Source organism: Prinia subflava, chromosome 8, assembly GCF_021018805.1.
Source record: "Prinia subflava isolate CZ2003 ecotype Zambia chromosome 8, Cam_Psub_1.2, whole genome shotgun sequence".
Classification (NCBI taxonomy): domain Eukaryota; kingdom Metazoa; phylum Chordata; class Aves; order Passeriformes; family Cisticolidae; genus Prinia; species Prinia subflava.
In genome coordinates, this window is record NC_086254.1 from 25664036 (window position 1) to 25682265 (window position 18230).

The following is an 18230-nucleotide window of genomic DNA, read 5'->3' on the forward strand; positions in this document are numbered from 1 at the left end:
CTCTGTTTACCTTGCAGTAGTATCTTCCAAACTTTGCTTAAAAGTATATTTTAAAGAGTAGTTTGACTTCCAAGGTTTTCAGCAGTGCATTAGAGAACAGATGTGCCTTGATGTGCACTTCAAAGCTATCTCTGCAGAGGATTCATGCAGACGTGGTAGCATAGCTGAGCTTCAAGAGAGGTTTGGGATGAGGTTCAAGCCTTGGCTCCTGTTTTGCCATAGGAAAGAGCTCTCTGAAGCCTTGAGCTCTTACTACTAGCCTAGAGTGGCCCCAATGTCCACATCAAACACTCACCCCTTATCTAAGTCTTCTGGATTAATTCCCTCCTTTTATTTCAGTATTTTATAACAGACCAGGTGCCGGTCATTTCCTGAACATTCCTGAACAGCACTTTCAGAAATTAGGTGGATGTGTAGGACTAAAAGCTCCTTGTAACCTCTGTGTTACTTATGGATCTCATCATCTTCCCCATGTGCTGTCCTTGGCCATTGGTAAGTGGATACCTTGGCTCACACTTCCTGCAGATGTCTCCAGCAGCATAAATGGAACTGACTGAAGTTCGAGCCCTTTAACAATAAAGATTAGAAGTCTTTGACATTCAGACTTCATTTCCCCCATAAATATTTTTAAAAAATCCTATATGGACAAGATAATGTAGATACTGAAGGGCCAGAATGTTAAACAATGAAATAATCTTGGAGAAGGTGAGTTTCCCTTTTACCTGTTACAGTGGATATTTCATTAGACCACAAGTCACATTTCTTAATTAATCATTTCTGCTAAAGCTGTTTCTCAGAGTGTGAACCAGCTCTCCCTTAGGTTACCGAGTATTTATTAATGTGTTTTATTAATGGTGCTTTTGCCACAACTCTCCAGGAAATCTTTGCTCTACTGCAACAAACTGCAATAATTGTAAATTTTTTTAATTGTTCATTTTGATTTAGTTTTCTTCTTTTTACAATTACTACTCTCACCCCCACCACAAAAAATTGACTGAATTTGGAAATGTTTTAGTGTCTCACTGCTTCCCTTTGGTGTTCCCTGGCAATCTGTATTGCTCTAGAGAAGAGCTGCCTTCACTTACCACTGCAGGCCCTCAGTTATGCAAATATTTCCAATGCAGATGTGAAGAGGGTGGGAGCGTTTTGTCATTGAAAATAAATGTGCAAACTATTGTAACAATATAAAATATAAATTGAATGGCTAGTGCATGAGGTGAGCTACAAAACCACAGAAAAGCAGATGTAAAAATCAAAGCCCAGAGGCTCCATTAGAAGATTCCTGGAACTATGCATATATTTATTCAATTCTGATATCATTAAGATGCAGCTCCCAAAGAGATGGTCTTTAAATCTGTAGTTTGTTTCCCCATATCTATCACAGGAGTCCATTAATTTCACAATGAAGCCAGTTTGCAGCTCCTTCTGGTGTCAATTTGGATAGTCATGGGTCAGCTAAAGGTCACATTTTCAGTGGTTTTAAGATACTACAACTGAGAACCACATTGAACCTAAGCATTTGAATTCTTAAATGTAAAAATTTTCTTTATACAAATCTGCTCATGAATGAATGCATTCAAAACACCTGTACCAGGTCCCAAGGGTTGTCTTTGATTAACATTCTTCCTTTAGGCAAAGTTCCAAAGAGATTGGATGCTCTGTATTTGCAGGAGCACAGAAGAAAAATGAAAACTGGAGGAGAGGAAATCCTGCACCAGAGTTCAATAACCCCCGAATCATAGCTCTGATTCTGCTATCTCGTTATGGGATCTCAGGCAAATTACTGAGGCTCTTATTGCAAACACTGACACAAGGGCAAGACCCAAGGCTGTGTTTGTGTTAAGATCCCTACAGAGCCAGTCCTAAGCCGTGCTTCTCTCTAAGTAACATTTTTACTTCTAAATGCTTCTGGTCATCTTCGAGAACACGTGAAGGATCAGTGTCTTTTGGTGGAACTGTCACTGCATCTCTGACTGCTTTAAAAGAATTGGTTAGCTACTGCCTACCAGCAACAAAGAGTCCATAAAATGCTGTCATAAAGTACACAGAGGGGCATGGAGCAGCAAATGGAGTGTTTGGTTCTGGTGGTGATTCAGAGCAGAACTAAGCATAGCAAAGGTCTGAGTTGGTTGTGGCTGCCTGTGCATTCAGGCACACGTTGGCTTCTTGAAACAACCCAGTATTGCTTTGGCTGGTTGGTTCCAGTCCCCTGCGTGCCTTTGAGCAGAAGGGTCAGAAACATTTTTAAAACAGCACTGACATGCTATGACAATCCAAACTGAGGAACTGTAGCATTAGGGGAAAACCTGAAGAAAACTAAGTAAGGGGCATGAAAAACTCACTGGCAATGCACCTTCCCTGCAAGAACCCCCCAAATCAAACAAATCTCCATGGTGTTCACCGAGCCCAGGTGCTCAGAAATGTCTCAATATTGCTACTGCTGCTGGGACCAGTCATGCTCAACTGGACATCCCACTCGTTCCTGTGCATTCTCTGAGGTGCCCCTTGGTGCAGGATCCTGCATACCCCTTAGGGGCAGCCAGGATGTGGCACTGGCTGTCCCACTCTGCCTGCCAGGGAAGAGGACAGAGTGAGCACCAGGCCCTGTGTCAGGACATGAACTTCCAGTACTGTGCTACCCAAGCCAAGGATTCCTGTCAAGGGCGTTTTACTGCAGCAGTATTTATTTCATTGATGTTGCAAATATGTTCTCCCAAATATCACAGAGCAAATGGAGTACACATGTTTTACTGGTTGCATGCAGTGCCTTCAAAACAGTTCTCAAAGCCTTTATTTCCACATATACAGCACTATGATTTATTTTATTTTAAAAGGCAGTGTCGGTTGCCAGACTCCTTCTACTGTCCCTGTCTCACTGTGTGAAAAAACACCATTTTCAAAACAAACACTGCCTATTGGATGAAACTTGAGTTCCAAACTCCTCTTTCCTAATTTGCAAGAAATGCGGGTAAAGAAAGAATATGGCACAGCTACAGTGTCAGAAGTGATTGGCCTCCAGCATCTGTCACCTCTGCTGCAGCAAGAGGAGCTTCAGTACAAGCTTTCAGCAACTCCTTGTTTTTCCTTTTTTTTGCACAACTGCCAGCATTCTTGATAAGTGTGTCTTTCCTCAACTGGCCTGAATAAGGTATGACTTTGTTTTTTAAGCAGTAATTTTATAACAGGGTTGTTTAACAGTTTGAATTGGAACATCAGCCATCCAGAACGTTCCTAAGTAGTCACCTCCTGTTCTTCAAGTGTTCCTCTATTTGTAAACAGTGAGTAGTTTACACACCAGTTTTTGTGCTTCATCTGTTTCCCCTACTGCAGATTCCATTGTCTGCAGATCTCACTTCTGGAAAACAGTCTTGATGTTTATCAACTCTGATTTTCTTAAAAGCCACAGGAACATTTCATGTTGTACAAAATACTACAGCATTGATTTCTGGAAAAATTCTAGAAAATTTCCATTTTTCTGTAAAACTTGTGCATGTCAGCTCAATCCCTCATGATTAGTTACCTTAACAAGTAATAGGATCACTTGATATATTTTTAGTACTTGAAATGTGCTTTTAAATAATCAGCTGGTTTAGACTTAGACCCATTAGAAATTCATTATTCCTATTAGTTATTCACATTTTCTGTTACCAGAATCATATTAATGTTATTGGAATAGAGTTATTGTTCCAGTTTCTCAAATACAAGACATTCTTGAAAATACACAGACAAACCCAGTTCTGCTGTCCATTGCTGTATTGTGCCTCTTCTGCACAGAGAGACCTTGCTCAAAATCCAGCCCTAACATGAATAAAAACTGCCTTTTAGATAATTAAGGAGAGGAAATCCTATGCGACATCACTCAAAATTTATATATTACAGCAATAGGAACACTAAGCCATTATTTTTTAAAAAGATTTAAAGAAGTCTGATGTGTATTTGTATTCTTTTAAATGAACCTTTTATTCAAAGAATGTTTCTTCTGTTAATTCCTCACATAATTACACAATTCTTTCCTTTCCCCCCCTTAAAAAATCCTGGTTCTTCAGAGGATTTTGGTGGAAGCAGGGAGGCTTCCTTGAGTCATTACAAACACTGGTGGATGGGTCATTTTAGACAAACCTCTAAAGGAACTTTCTGTTGCCTGATGGTCTGCTTGTACTGAACCAGGCAATCCAGGATATCTAAGATTATTAACTCAGCCAGACATCTGCCAAAAGTGGTCATAAGCAGAAGAAAGTTTGAAAAGTTCAAACACTCACATGCCTAAAAGGTAGAAGTTTGCTTTCTACAGGAAGCCAAAAATGCCTGGAATTTCAGAAATGTGCCAAACTAAAATAAAAATGTAACACGTTACCTAATGTAACAGCTTTTTGTGCAGGCCTCCCTTCCTAAAAATAGTAAATCCACCTCAAAAGTATGATAAAATAAATTCATTTCTGTTACAATTTTATAGAAAATGGCAGCTCAGTTAATGTACAGGAAGAAGTTTATGGTTGAGATTCACTGCCAAAAGTATCCAAGTTGGGTTTTTTTTTTTCCTGTAGTTCTCTTGAAGCAGCCAGAGATTTCCCATTTCCAATTGTCATTGCCCACAAATACAAAATGCCACTGTCACTGTTTGACCATCTATGTCATGGCATTTTCACATTCTACCTTCCCACAGGTAAAGCATCCACACTCTGGCATTTTCACTCTTGGAAAACAGGCAAGTTCCCACCCCTCAGGGCAAAATGAAGTCCCGTGGGAGATTTGACTCCTCATTGACAATAAAATTCCCTCTATGTGGCAGCAGCAGCAGAAATATTGCAGGGAGTTTTGCTAGCCCAAACTGTTTCATCTGAAAGAACAATTCATGTGAACAGAATTTCATTTCTGTGCTCCTTTGTCTCTTTCCCCTGACACCGGCACTACAGGCAAGTGGCAGTCCTGGGTTTGATTATGGAGATTTATTTATCGTCCTTGTGGAGAAGTCCTCATATGGGAACGATTTGTGATTCATGAATGACCGGATCTGGACCTAACAGATTTAGAGGTTGGTCCAAGAATATCTGCACAACTATCCAAATGCTTGTGTAAGTTACTTTCACACCCTGTTACATACCATTTCACACATTCTGCTACAGGTTTTGCATTCAAAACCTCTCTCCAAAATCACTGAAGACAATGTAAAATCAGTTAGATTTAAACTATTATACCTGATAGGCAGGTCATGGTCTGTAGCTGTCTCATAATAAAAGATTTTCAGTAATCTGAAGTCTTGATTTCATACAAAAAATTTGGTACACTGAAATTTCTGGCTATGTTGCCTTCCATAATTATATCTTTTTCATCTAATGACATTAATTTAAAACTTGTGACCTTTTTTTTTTTTTTTTTGAAAATCCAACTTTTGTAATTCTTGAAGTTTTAAGTGGAAATTTGAAAGACTGGGCAGGGATGTTAAATACCCAAATTACCTTTATCATCAGTATTTTTATTCTGTAGAACAGGACAAAAGTCATGACTGCATTTCATTTTTCTATTAAGGGCAATTATCCTCAGTTACAGTTGTATGGTCTGTCCAGCCCTTAAGGCTTCACTCAGTAGTTTTTGTCGCACACCTCATCCTCAGAATACTCAGTGCTAGTCATAACATCTATTGGAAACAATGGCACTCCTCCAGTAGTTAAATACCATTTCTAGCAGACAAAGATACACAGAGGAAAGCAGAAATGGCTGTTTACTTTTGAAATGCTGCCAGGAGTGAACCTATTTAGCTCCTTTGGGAACTACAGAGATTCTACTGTACAGCCTAGGAAAACAGGATTATCTCACTCTTACATCCCAGAGTTTATCCACAGCTCTCAAAGCAATGCACAGAAATCACTGTCATCACTTCTGTTTCACCAACAACCAACAGAGGCTGTGAAACAGGCAAAGCTTTCTGCAGGTTCATCAACTGGAAACAAACCCCTTTCCCAAGAAAACTGTTCTATCTCTGAGGCAATTGCAGCATTCAGGGGATCAGATTTATCTAATTTTTTTTTTGTGTGTGTGTGTGTTTGTTTATTATGTGATATCTTGCAGAACTCAAGCTCAGCTTGCAATATTTGTGTGTATCCAGCCTCTCTTGAATACAGTTAGGAAAGACCCACAAACGCCGTCAAGGCATGGGAAAAACGCTGCTCTGGAGAAGTGCAAATTCAGAGGAATAAACAAGAGCCTGTCATTACTCATCTGCAGGAGCAGTGGACAAAGGGAAGTAGCTGTCCTCAGGAGCTGTGTTAGCTCCCAGAGCAGAATTTTATGCCTGTAAATGTCCCCGAGGCACAGAGCTGGTGGGTTCTGTACTGACAGCACTTCACAGGGATGGGGTTACACAGGAGCTCTGCAGAAGGGGCAAACCTGAGCAAAGCAGGAATTTATCCTGGGTCAGTGCCATCAGTAACTTCTATTCATGTTTTTCAGGCAGTTTTACCTTATTGGTGATTTTCATGAAATAATCTCTCTCCCACTCCAGGAAATATCTGCCTGTATCTACCATAAGTAGTTCCTTAAATATTAAATAACAATTTCTAAGGCCAGACACAGAACCTTGTAGTGTTTTCATTGAACACAGTAAGATTTAGACATCACTAATTAACTAATTTCCTGTGCAACCTCAACTGGAAGGGAGGACCTGTGTTTATAAGCACTCTTGAAAAAACAAATACATCTCTGACACTCAGTAGGAGTGAGATGACCTTTCTGGAAGAATATATCTGAAGTTAAGCAGCTGAAATTGCTTGAAACCCTTACACATCTGAGTACCAAAATTTACGCTCAGGTTCAGTCCAGACTTGGGAATTACCAGGGAAAATAGAAATGCAATTATAATTAGGATAAAGGAGAAAAACCCCTAAAACTCCATAACCTGGCAAGGACTGCAAATTATGCATTTCCCAAAAATGGATTACTGAAGCCCAAACCTTCAATTTCTTCCTCTTTTTCTACCTAGGAAGCTAAGAGAATACAAATTCAGTTTTTAGATAGTATTGTTATCTACAAGTTTGGGGGTTTTTAGGAGTGTGAAAGGAAGACAGCATTTCTATTCCAGCTTTATGTCAAAACCCCCCAACCAAACAAAAAAGTGTTGGCTTAGTTACTAAGATGGAAATGGGAAAGGGGAAAAGGGCACATCATCCCATTTGCAATCATGAGAGCACCCAGGCTGTTCCCAACACACACACACACATTCTGAGAAAATCTTTGGTGTTTAGTGTCCAATAAACATGAGAGTAGAGCAGGAAAGACACACAGAGGGATGGGCCCAACTGGGAGTCCAGAGCATGAATTACCAGAAATGAAATTACTACAGCCAAAAGCAAATTCTTATTTGGATCCTGCAACTTGGTAGTGACATTCCCTCCTCCTTCAGCCACCCAATGTTCCCTGTGCCCTCTGGAAGCAGCAGAGACTTCATTTGCTGTGTCAGTCGTGTGGGGGACACACTGCGAGCAAAGTTTAACAGAGGAGAACACACAATCCTCACGCTCCAACTTTGTCATTCCTGTTCCCACCTACTCATCCCCTTCCCGTCTGCTTTGGGGGAGGAATAAGTAATTATCTACCTTTGACAGCACATGAATATAAATAACCCTTCAGTTGCATTTTTCAGCTATTATTCTGCCAATTACAGAATTCCTGGCTGAATTCCCAGAAGCATCACCCCTTATAGAACTAATTCTAGGGACAGCATCCACCCACAAAGTCGCAGATCACATCGAGAGCAAATCCACAACAGTTTTGTTCTAGGGCAGCAAAGCAGCTCTTCCACTCAGAAGTGTAATGCTCCCAGGCCACTATTCTGAGGGTTTGGGTTTTATTTCAAAATAGAAAAAAACCCCCAGGAAACAGCCACTTCATCTGCTCTTCTGAGCCACCCACTTTTTGGCCTTTCTTTAATGGTGAATATGAGAGCGGTGAGAAAAATGGGGAAAAGGAAAAGAAAAAAAGTATTCATCATACACTTTGAAATTACTATAAACTGATTCAATTAAGGAAAAGTTTGGTTTTTTTTTTAATAGTAAGGTCAGAGAAATTGTGCTTTCCTCCCTGAGGTGCAGCAGTAGAGCAGGCTTAGTCCAGATGCAAACATTTGTTCCTGTAGAAGACAAAAGCAGAGGCAGAAACATCCCAGTGCTGGTTTGTGCTCATGGGCATACCAGTAAAGACATCTGGAACAGAACAGTTCAGAAATGATGATTTTCAGTCACTGTGTAGGCTTTTTAGTGAGTCCTGTTATTACATACAAGAAGAATCCATATGTCCTGCTTTGAACCCGAGCTTATTAAAGCCCAAGAACGACCTAAAGATTGAACATACACACTTGATTTATTGCCTTAAAAAAGAAAAAGTAATTAAGATTCATATTGGGAATTGCTGGCTTTTAGTGTTTACAACATTTTTTCAGTTATTTCCTTATTTCTGCAGGATTCTCAATATGCCTCCCCACATACTTACCTACATGTGCATTCCATATGTGCTTCCTTCCCTTCTCCAATTTGATTAGTGTAGGATTTTTTCTCTTTCTGTCTGTCTCTCAAATACAGAGCTATAGGATTACATATTGCTGGGCTTTAATTAAGATGTAAGGACTGGTATAATGGATAGAACCATGACAAGAAAATATTTATCAGAAGCCAAGATTAAGATTTTGATATTTTTTTGTACCAAAGCTGGGATGTGGAGTTTTGCTGTTGATCCACCCAGGTCTTTGTACGTGGCACAGATCTATGACACCATTCCTGACTTCCAATACAGAGCAGCCAATCCCAAGATTTAAGCAATTAGTGCTGCAGAGCATGATCTTGGTCTGATCCCCTGCTCCTGTATGGTGCCCACAAGGAGAGTGATCCACACACTCTTAGTGCTGTGCTGGTGCTCTTGGCACAAAGCAAAAGTCACGGACAAATGCCAGGAGTGCCTGGGGTCACACTCCCACTTTCCATTGTCCAGCACCCAAGCCTATCCAGGATGATTCATTTGGCTGCTGCTATTTTTTCTTTCCAGATTATTTTTCATAGTTACTGTCCCCACAGTGGCTTAAACAGCCACTTCTGGCACTACATGGTGAACCAGACAGGTCAAAGGAAAGAAATCTTTCTAACCATGCTGTATCATGGTAGAATTATAAAATAATTAAGATTTTAGAGGAAACCTTTGAAAACCATCTGATCCAATTTCACAGCTATCTCCAAAGCTAGAGAAAATTTCAAGTTTTGATCAGGTTGTGGCCTCCAAGAGCCACCCCAGCCCTGCATGGCCAGGCGTGAGGCCACCGGGCAGTCCCCGCAGCCTCTGCCCCAGGCTGGACAAAGCCGGCGCTCTCAGGCTCTGCCTCAGGTTTGCTCAGCACCTCAGGGCTCTGAGCAGTACCTGGCACTCTGTAGGAGTTCAGCAGTCTCTTTCTCGAGCTTGGCTCCCTCTCAAGCCCCAAAACATGATCTCACAAGTGAATACAGGCTACAACCACTTCCTTGGCCCCCTGGCAGCTTTCTCCATGAAGAGAGCATTTGGCTCCACTGACAGAAAGGAAGGAGCAGTCAAATTCCCAAGTGTAGGGATGCCTAGAATGTAAGTTTCCACTGAGATTTGATTTAAAACTTAGTGAAAAATAACAGAATCTTTCCTGGCTTTGCCCAATGATCACTGAGATTCTCACTAGGGCCAAATCCTTCATGCCTGGGGCTTATCTGCATGAACACCTTTAACTCAGAACAAGGTGCATCAAAGCAAAAAAGCACTTTATAAGTGCTTTGATCAAAACGTGTCAAAATGAACCATCACTCTTCTTTCAACCACAAACCCTACTTCCCCAAAAGGGGGTGGATTTTTCCCTAGGGATATGAAAGCCCTGTAGAAGGGATAGAATGGATTTCTGCAGTTCTTTGGGTTGCTGCCATCTCATAAGGTGGGAAATAACTGGGCATGTTGGCATAACTGCAGTGCAGAGGCTGGGACTGTGCCTGGCCGCAAACTGAACCTGGGACACACAACACCACACGGGCACCACAACAGCAGCAGGAGCACGGGGAGGTTTGGGGAACAGCATGGCCTGAAAGATGTGTGAAGTAATCCTCCTTTTCTGCTATACCATGTCTACAAAGAATGCTCAGCAAATAAAGGGCCCAGAAGAACATTAAAGATGGTGAAACATCTTGCAAATGTTCTTGTGAGAGCAGAGTCAAAATATGAAAGTTTTCTGCCCATGGTTTTCCACATTTTCCAGTCCTTCTGCAGATTTTTTTAGGTTTATTGTGCAATGCTCCCATGCTAGTCTCCTCTTTCAATCAAATAAAAATTAGACTAACCTTTAATTAATTTAAATATAATAAACACTGCTCACTCCTCTTTGCTGTGCTTGCATGAATATGTGCATACCTGGTTTAAAAAGGATTGTCTACACAATTATTTCAAACACTCCTGCAGGCAGAGAAAAGTTGGTTTAATGTAAAGAACAGACAACGGGGGAGGACACACAGAGCAACATTTGTCAGCTGTGTTAAAAGTGCAAAAAGAAAGGCAGTAATTGTTTTCTCTCTTGGCTACTTAAATAGCCTTAAATTATAACAAATGTTACTCATGCCAAATATTGTTTCAAGGTTTTCTTCTGAAGAACTTGGTGTCCATAAGAAAGTGAGCAAGGAAGATGAATCTTAGGAGGATGAAGTCAACAGAATCCCAGTGATGCTGTAAGAAATGCTCTTTCTGCTACAGCTTCACTCTGCACTCTGCTCCTTCTGGGCCTAAAACGGAATGTGGCCACCATATGTCAGAATGCTGCCCACACCCATGAGTTTACAAACAGCTTTTGATTCACAGGATTTCTGAATGAATTAGGAAATCTGAAGATATCCCTGTTGTGCTTCCCTCCTGCACAAAGCCATTCTGTTCATAAGTGGAAAGGGAACAAAGATTTCAGATTTGGGCTAATTACAATAGGCTTGTTAATGATGGAGCACCTAAATCAGGAGCATTTAAACCACCAGAACTTTAGAGACATCTCAATAGTTACCATAAGAAGTCAGATGGTGTAGCAATGAGCCATTCAGTGCTAAGTCTACCTGGTGTAGGGGATTTGATGGCAAACTGCAGAACTAATTAGAACTGCTGTGGAAAAGGGTCTTTGTTTACACGCCTGGCTCACATCAGCTGCAGGGGGACGCTTGTCTGACAGTGGGGGACCAAACACAGAGTCCTGAAGGACACCTGAAATAATGGGGCAGTGTTTGCTGTGCATCTTAGGGATGTGTTTGCAGACCACGGTTCAGAATTAGTTTGGTCAAACAAAAATCCTTTCCCTCCCTGTGATGCCAAGATGTGTCTAAATTTCAAATATTTCTGTGAGCTTCACGGAAAGCTGCTGTTCTCAGCAAAACCAGTGTTGCACAGGTAAACCCCACAAGCCCATTACTTCCTTGGCAAACAACTCAAAGACAAGATAGGACTTATTTCTTTGTGTCAAGTCAGACTGTTCCACTTTCATCTTGAAGAGAGATGGAAAAACTGATAAATAAAATCTGCTGAAGGAGATATTTATGAATTTATTCTTCTCTAAAGGTTGGCTTTAGAGGTTGGAGGTTAATTTCAGAAGCATCATCATTTAACTTTTCAGGAAAAAAGAAGATCATGAAGTGATGAGCACTTAACAGGTTCTTTAAAGCAAAACCTCTGGTTACATTCTGGTATTTTGTTCTTATACCACGCAGCCTTTTTTAAAATTAGGAGAAATCATCAAATATATTAACTCACTTCAGCATTCATATAATTTTTCAAAAGTATAATTAGGGACACTTAAAACCAGCCCTGTAATATGTCTGTAGCAAAGCAAAGAACCACTTAAAAAATAAATGCAAACTTTTAAAAATGGGAAAGAAGAAGAAACAGGGTTTATAACAAGCCTCAAAGTAAACAGATATTATTTATGAGACTGTAATTTATCGAGAGAATTTCAGAACCATCAACAGGTCACATTGTCTGTTCATTCCTAAAATTTGGAAGACATTAATTGAAAATTTGTGCTAGAGAGAGATAAGCCTCATACAATTTCAAATAAATTAGAAATGCAGAATCTATTGATTTTTTGCTAGTACATTACCTCTCCCTTTTAAAATTGTTTTAAACATATATGTGTATTTGCATCTTGAATAATGAAGTACCTTCCTGATACCTGCATAAAATAAATTAAATTGGAGGGCATAGGAAGGCCTTAGAGCCACATTTCTCTCCCCTCAGGACATTTCCAAGAATGATACAGGAAAATGTATTGTATTCTTATTTGTTTCCCAAACAGGTAAGGAAAGGCTTCTTCAGGAAACGAAGAAATTCAAGATATTTAAGGTATGGTGATAACAACAAAAGAGGAGTTGAGTCTTTCCGTGTTTCATCCCCAGTCAGGAGAGCTGAAGGAGAGATTTAACATTGTTCAAAACACCTGACATAGCCCAGGACTGCAAATTTACCTGGGGACAGCCCTGACACCAGAAAGTTGGACATGGAGACACATCAGGCTGATGGCGCTTTTAAATATTGCTTTCTCTGAAGTGTTTCATTTTCAGTAATACGTTGCTTTAAAACCAAGATGTGGACTCTGGTGCTGCAGGTGTTGACCTGACCTGTGGCAGGTGATGGCAGCGAGCAGAGGTTTGGTGCCTGAGGGCTCGGATGGGATTGGGCAGGCTGGGAATGCTGCAGCACGGAAAGGGACGGCTGGAGGCTGAAATGGGCACCCCAGAGAGGTGCAGGAGCAGGGTCAGTGAGGCAATTTGTTTAGGAATTGTCACTCTGCTGACCAGCGTTTGTCAGGGGGTGGAGTGGAATCACCACCAGCCTGGTGATTCAAAATCCCTCAAGCAGAACAGCAAACGTTTGGAGATGCTCTTCCAGGAGGGCCTGCCCTGCACAGCCTATCCATAAAAGCAGTTTTATGGAAAATCAAGATTTTCCACACCTGTACTGGCAATATACCAATTTCAAGCCATCATTCTCAGGGGAATCTCTCCACAGGAGAGATTCCCTTTTTCTCATCAGAATGTTCTTTCCAGGCCTTGGTTACCACTGAACTTCAAAAAGTTGATGAGGTTACAAGGTACAGATGCACTTCCCACCCTTATATCTAGGACAAACAACTCTTACCATAAAATGGATTTAAATATATATAAAATGGTAAATGCAGCTGCCAACACTTAGTTAATGGTTTTAACTTTGGAAACAAACCAAACCCATCTGTGTTTGTAACAATATCTGCCCCTCCTAAAACCAGAAGACAAAGCCTAACTTAGAACTGAGAAGGGCGTTCATTAAAAAAGCAATAAGCAAGAACACTTACAGAAGATTAGCTGTAATGTAGTGTAATGATGGAAAAGTACCAATTTATATAACAATTTTACAAGTCTCTTGAAATTTTTTTTGTTATTTCTCCAATGCCTGACAAGGTCTCGCTCTTTCATACTTAGAGTCTGATTTCAGATTATTTAACTGAGAATCACTAACAAACACAGGCACTGGGAAAAGTGCTCATGTGTGGATGAATACAAAATGAAATACATTTTCCAACACTTGGTTCTGAAATATTTTGACTGGCTTTGACTAATTTTCAGGAACAGACACTCAGAAAATTCCCTCCAGAAGATCCTATCCAAGCCCTCTCTGGGCAGCCTGTTCAGTGCTCAGTCACCTGCACAGGACAGAAATTCTTCCTCATGTTCAGGTGGAACTTCCTGGGCATCACTTTCTGCCCATTGCCTCTCGTCTTATTACTTGGCACCATGGAGAAGAAAATTTAGTTTACTTCATCAGGATGTTTTTCATTAGTGCATCCCTAGAGGGACTAAATGACTAATTTTACAGGCTTCATTGAAACTCCTTGAGTTATTCAGTGAAAGGAAGGCTCTCAGAAATGACTCCAAGCATTTCACTCTGCTGAATCAAAGTTCCTTCTGTTTCTGGGCTTCAGATCAGAATCTGACAACTAAATTCTCTTCAAGAAAACTCGCAGTTCAATAACCATGTTTACTGAGTTTGCTAAGGAATCCTCACCCAGATCCAAAAATATTTCCCTCTTGGGATATCCGTCTATATTAGCAGATCTTAGTCAATGTTTCTAATCTAATTCCAGAAATTTACTGGGTTTTTTTCTCTTCTGCCCTAAGGCATCCATTTAATCCAAATGTAGCCTAAGCAAGTATCTATCCTTACAAATAGGCTGATCCATACGATGGGGTTTTCAGAAGTAGCTAATAAAGCTTGGGAGCACACATTCCTTGTGCTGTTAAGCAGCTGGAAGCTTTGAAAAGCTTCCTCCCCTGAAGCCAGTGTTCCTACAACATTAACATCATAAATAAGGCATTGCCTGATTACCCAGCACTGCTTCTGAAGCAGCCTTAAAAAACTGCTGGGCCACAAAAGCAGCTGCAGTTAGATTATTTCTTCTAATATTTACAATATCTGTTCACTCAGTAAACACAGCTTGTGTCAAGAAGCATGGACATACATTGTCCAACATAACTACTGCTGGTTTGAGAGCAAGAGACTCAAATCAGTGTTAGAAGGCAATTTAAAATGTCATTTAGTCATAATCTTAAAAAAGCTGCAAACTGAAAGACTTTTTAAAAACATTGCAAAGGATTTCAGCAAGCTAAAAGGTGAACAAGATTAATATTGTGGATTTGGGAAGAACGTGCTCTTGGTGCTGGAAATGGCAAACTCCTTAGCCCAATAAGAAAATAACAAAAGTAAATATAACTACTGAGAAAAAAATGTTACACAATATCAGCAATACAGCCAACTGTACCAGGGACAGCCTGAATGGCCCTACCAAGGCACATCTCTACTGAATCCACCTCTGAGTTTCTCTGTGAGGAACAGGGAGCACTGATTCAAGACCCAGACCAATCTGTTTTAGAATGCCTAAATATATTTATTCAATACCATGTTTGAACCATTCATGGTATGTTATAAAATGCTCATTCTGAACTGCAATTAGAGCTCAGTCATTTCAGTAACACAAGTCCAGAATGTGACATGTGCAGGTGGTTTTGGCATTTTCGCCAAAGGAGAGAGCAAATGGATGAGCTGAAATTGCACAGTGGGATTAACTGAAAAATGAACAATAATGAAATAAGAGTTTCAAACTTGCTGCCACCGGCCAAAGTAGCTTCTAAATCCATTGTAGTCTTATAATAGTTTATTATTCCAATTCACAGGACAAATATCTACAGAGAACTCTCCCACACACAGAACTTATGCCTTATGGGGAAAGTTTTTCTCATGACTGGTCCAATTCAAATCAAATGACAAAGCAGGAAATTAGGGTCAGAAAATTATAATAGAACAATAAAAGAGAATGCTGTCCTGTAAACTCCATCCCAATTAAGTTATTTTTACAGATGGGATCTAAATAAACACTCAAGGAGTTTATCAGTGAATTTCCTGGGAGATCAAAACCAAAAACTCCTTTCACGAGGCTGCCACATTTAAACAGAACTTTCATCCTTACTGATATCCCGAGTCACGCTGCTCTTGGAACCTGCTCTGTAGCTGCTTTTCAGAATCCTAATTTTGCCAAAGGTTTTGGAGCCGCTTCTCTGAGAGCGCTGCTGTTCCCACTGCTACAAGAAAATAATTTGCTTAGCCAAGTGCAGAATTTTTAGTTTCTTCATTCTGATGCTTTTGGCTGTGTCTGCAGCTGCCTCCTCCTCTGTGACTACTGAAGGTAAAGTTACCCACTGCAGCTCAGCAGCCGTGCAGGGAAGGGGCTCTGGCTGACAGCATAGTGGGGCCTTTTGTTCAGGAATTATTTATTTTGTAGAGAAACCAGGGCTCAGTCCCATAACCTTTGTATGGTGGGATATTGTGGAGGCTTACGTTAGAGTACAGATAATCTCTTCTACTTCAGACAAACAAAAAAAGGGTATAATAACGAAAAGAAACATTAGACAGGAATATTAAAAGCTTGGAATACATTACAGTTACTTTCAAAGACTACACACAACCTCAAGGCAAAATTTGTTACGTAATGAAATCAAGTGAATTATTTGCATTTGAACGAAATAGGTTTGGTTTATGCTGTGGGAATATTTAAGAATGATGGACTTGATGCAGGCTGACATTTGGCATGGGGATTCAAGGAGAAACAGCTGGCCAGAGAAACTGATTAAAACTGAAAATTCAGGATCAGTGCTACAGAAATCAATGAGTTTTTCAATCTCTCTGAGAAGCCTTGGACAGACACCCCTCACCTTAACCAAAAAATTATGTCTATACAAAATTCATCAGAATTTTCTACAGCATCTGGACCACGATCCAAATATTGGACAATCCACAAAATTATTTTCATTTGAGGATACAAAAGGAGTGCCTCGCCCAAAAAATCCTTCAGTAGATTACAGTGGTAGAGAGGAAGGGGAAATTAGTTGGTGTTTATTGTGTTTAGCTCAAATCAATTTTAAAAAAAATTTGTACTTCAATTTTTTGTGAGGATAGCAATTACAAATATTAAAAAAAGAAAAGTCAGCTATCATTCCAAACACGTCCTCACAGTTTTTCTCCATTCTTGGGTCTCATATCTGGCTTTTAGGGAAAATTTCTCTTTTTTTTTTTTGTGGTGGGGCAAGTCTGGAAAACAAATTTCTTGCAAGTTTAATATCTTTAATTCAGCCTTCTTTTGGCCAAGCCTGTTAATTGTATTATCTTTTCTCATCATTTCTCATCCTGATATTTCCTCACCTATTTCTTTAAAAAGTCCTAAGAAAAATTCTTCATGACTAACGAAATATTCACAATTCATTAGCCTGAATTTTTTTCCTTTTCTTCCCCCCATTCTGCTCAGATAATGAGATTTCTGACATCTGAATAAAATATTTTCTTTGAAGGTAAGTGCTCTAAATTATGCCAGTGCTGGGAATATCCCTGTTGTTTCACCTTTGGCAATCTATAGCTGTAAGAAATCTGCCTAGAGAGGATGGGGTTTGCAGCACAGAAATGGTAGCTGGGGGCAGGGGCTTATGTAAGTTGCCCTGTAAAGCTTGTTGCTCTGGGAAATGTGTTTCCAGAGCATTCTGATATTTATTTTTAAATCCTCTTCCCTTAATTTTAATAACAAACCCTCTTGTTTACTTTCTCCAGGCCCAGTTCTTTCCTGGAATATCATTCCTCTCACTCTGATGGATTTCTGCAGTGAATGAATGTGGCCACGTCACAAAGTGTGGATGAGCAGCCTCTGTGGCAAATAAAAGCTGCAAGTTCTGAGTGTTTCACACCTTCCTCTTGTGCATTGGGTTGGTCTGGGCAGACACCCCATGTCTGCAACCCAGGCCAAAGGTACCATGTGTGTGCAGTGCTTTTAGCATACAAAATTCATTATTCATTAAAGGAGTTCCCACCTTTCTGATTACCTGGCTGCCAGGTGTCCAGGAAAGCAGCCAGTTGGTTTTTTCCCATATTTTTTGTTGCATGGAGTTTCTGCAATAAGTGTGTGCCCTCTGGGTATCCTCACTGGATGCGTGCCTTCCTAATTCTGTCCTTCAGTAAAATCCAGGAATTCCCAGGCTGGATCCCAGCTCTGGCTGATGGGTCACAACACCTCTGAAATGTAGGCTGGGGGCCAGGCCCTGCTGGCTGATTGAGTTTTGTAACTTTTGCAGTTCTTCAGGATCAGCTCATCCCTTCGGGCAGTTCAAACATGTTAAACTCTGCCTGTCACCCAGCAATTACCTCCAGAGCCACGAAACAGCTCCAGCTGCTCCGTGGCCGTGGGAAGAACTCCAGAGTCATCAGTGTCTCCTGAAAATGACCTCCTGCTGGCCAAGAAGGGGCACTGGGGCAAAAGTCAAGTGTGATTGAAAATAGAAACTGAATTGAGAATTCGACTGAGAATTCGAATTGAAAATATTCCAGTGGCTGATTGTTCTCCTTATGGAAATTTGTACTCTTGTTTCCAGATGAAATCTCCCCAGAAGCCACGTGTACTCATGACCCCTTGTCTTTTCTGTATGACTCCTGGTAAAAAGGGAGTCTTCATTTTCTTTTAGTCTCCCTTTAAATAGTGGCCCATGATAAGGTCTCTCATCAGCCTTTTTACAGCCCCAGTTCTCTCAGCCTTTCCTCACACAGGCGGCTCCCCAGCCCTTGGATCATCGCGGCCACAGCTGCCACGGGGTAAAGGAACTGCCCAAATACAATTAAATCAATGAGTGATTCTGCAAGAGTTT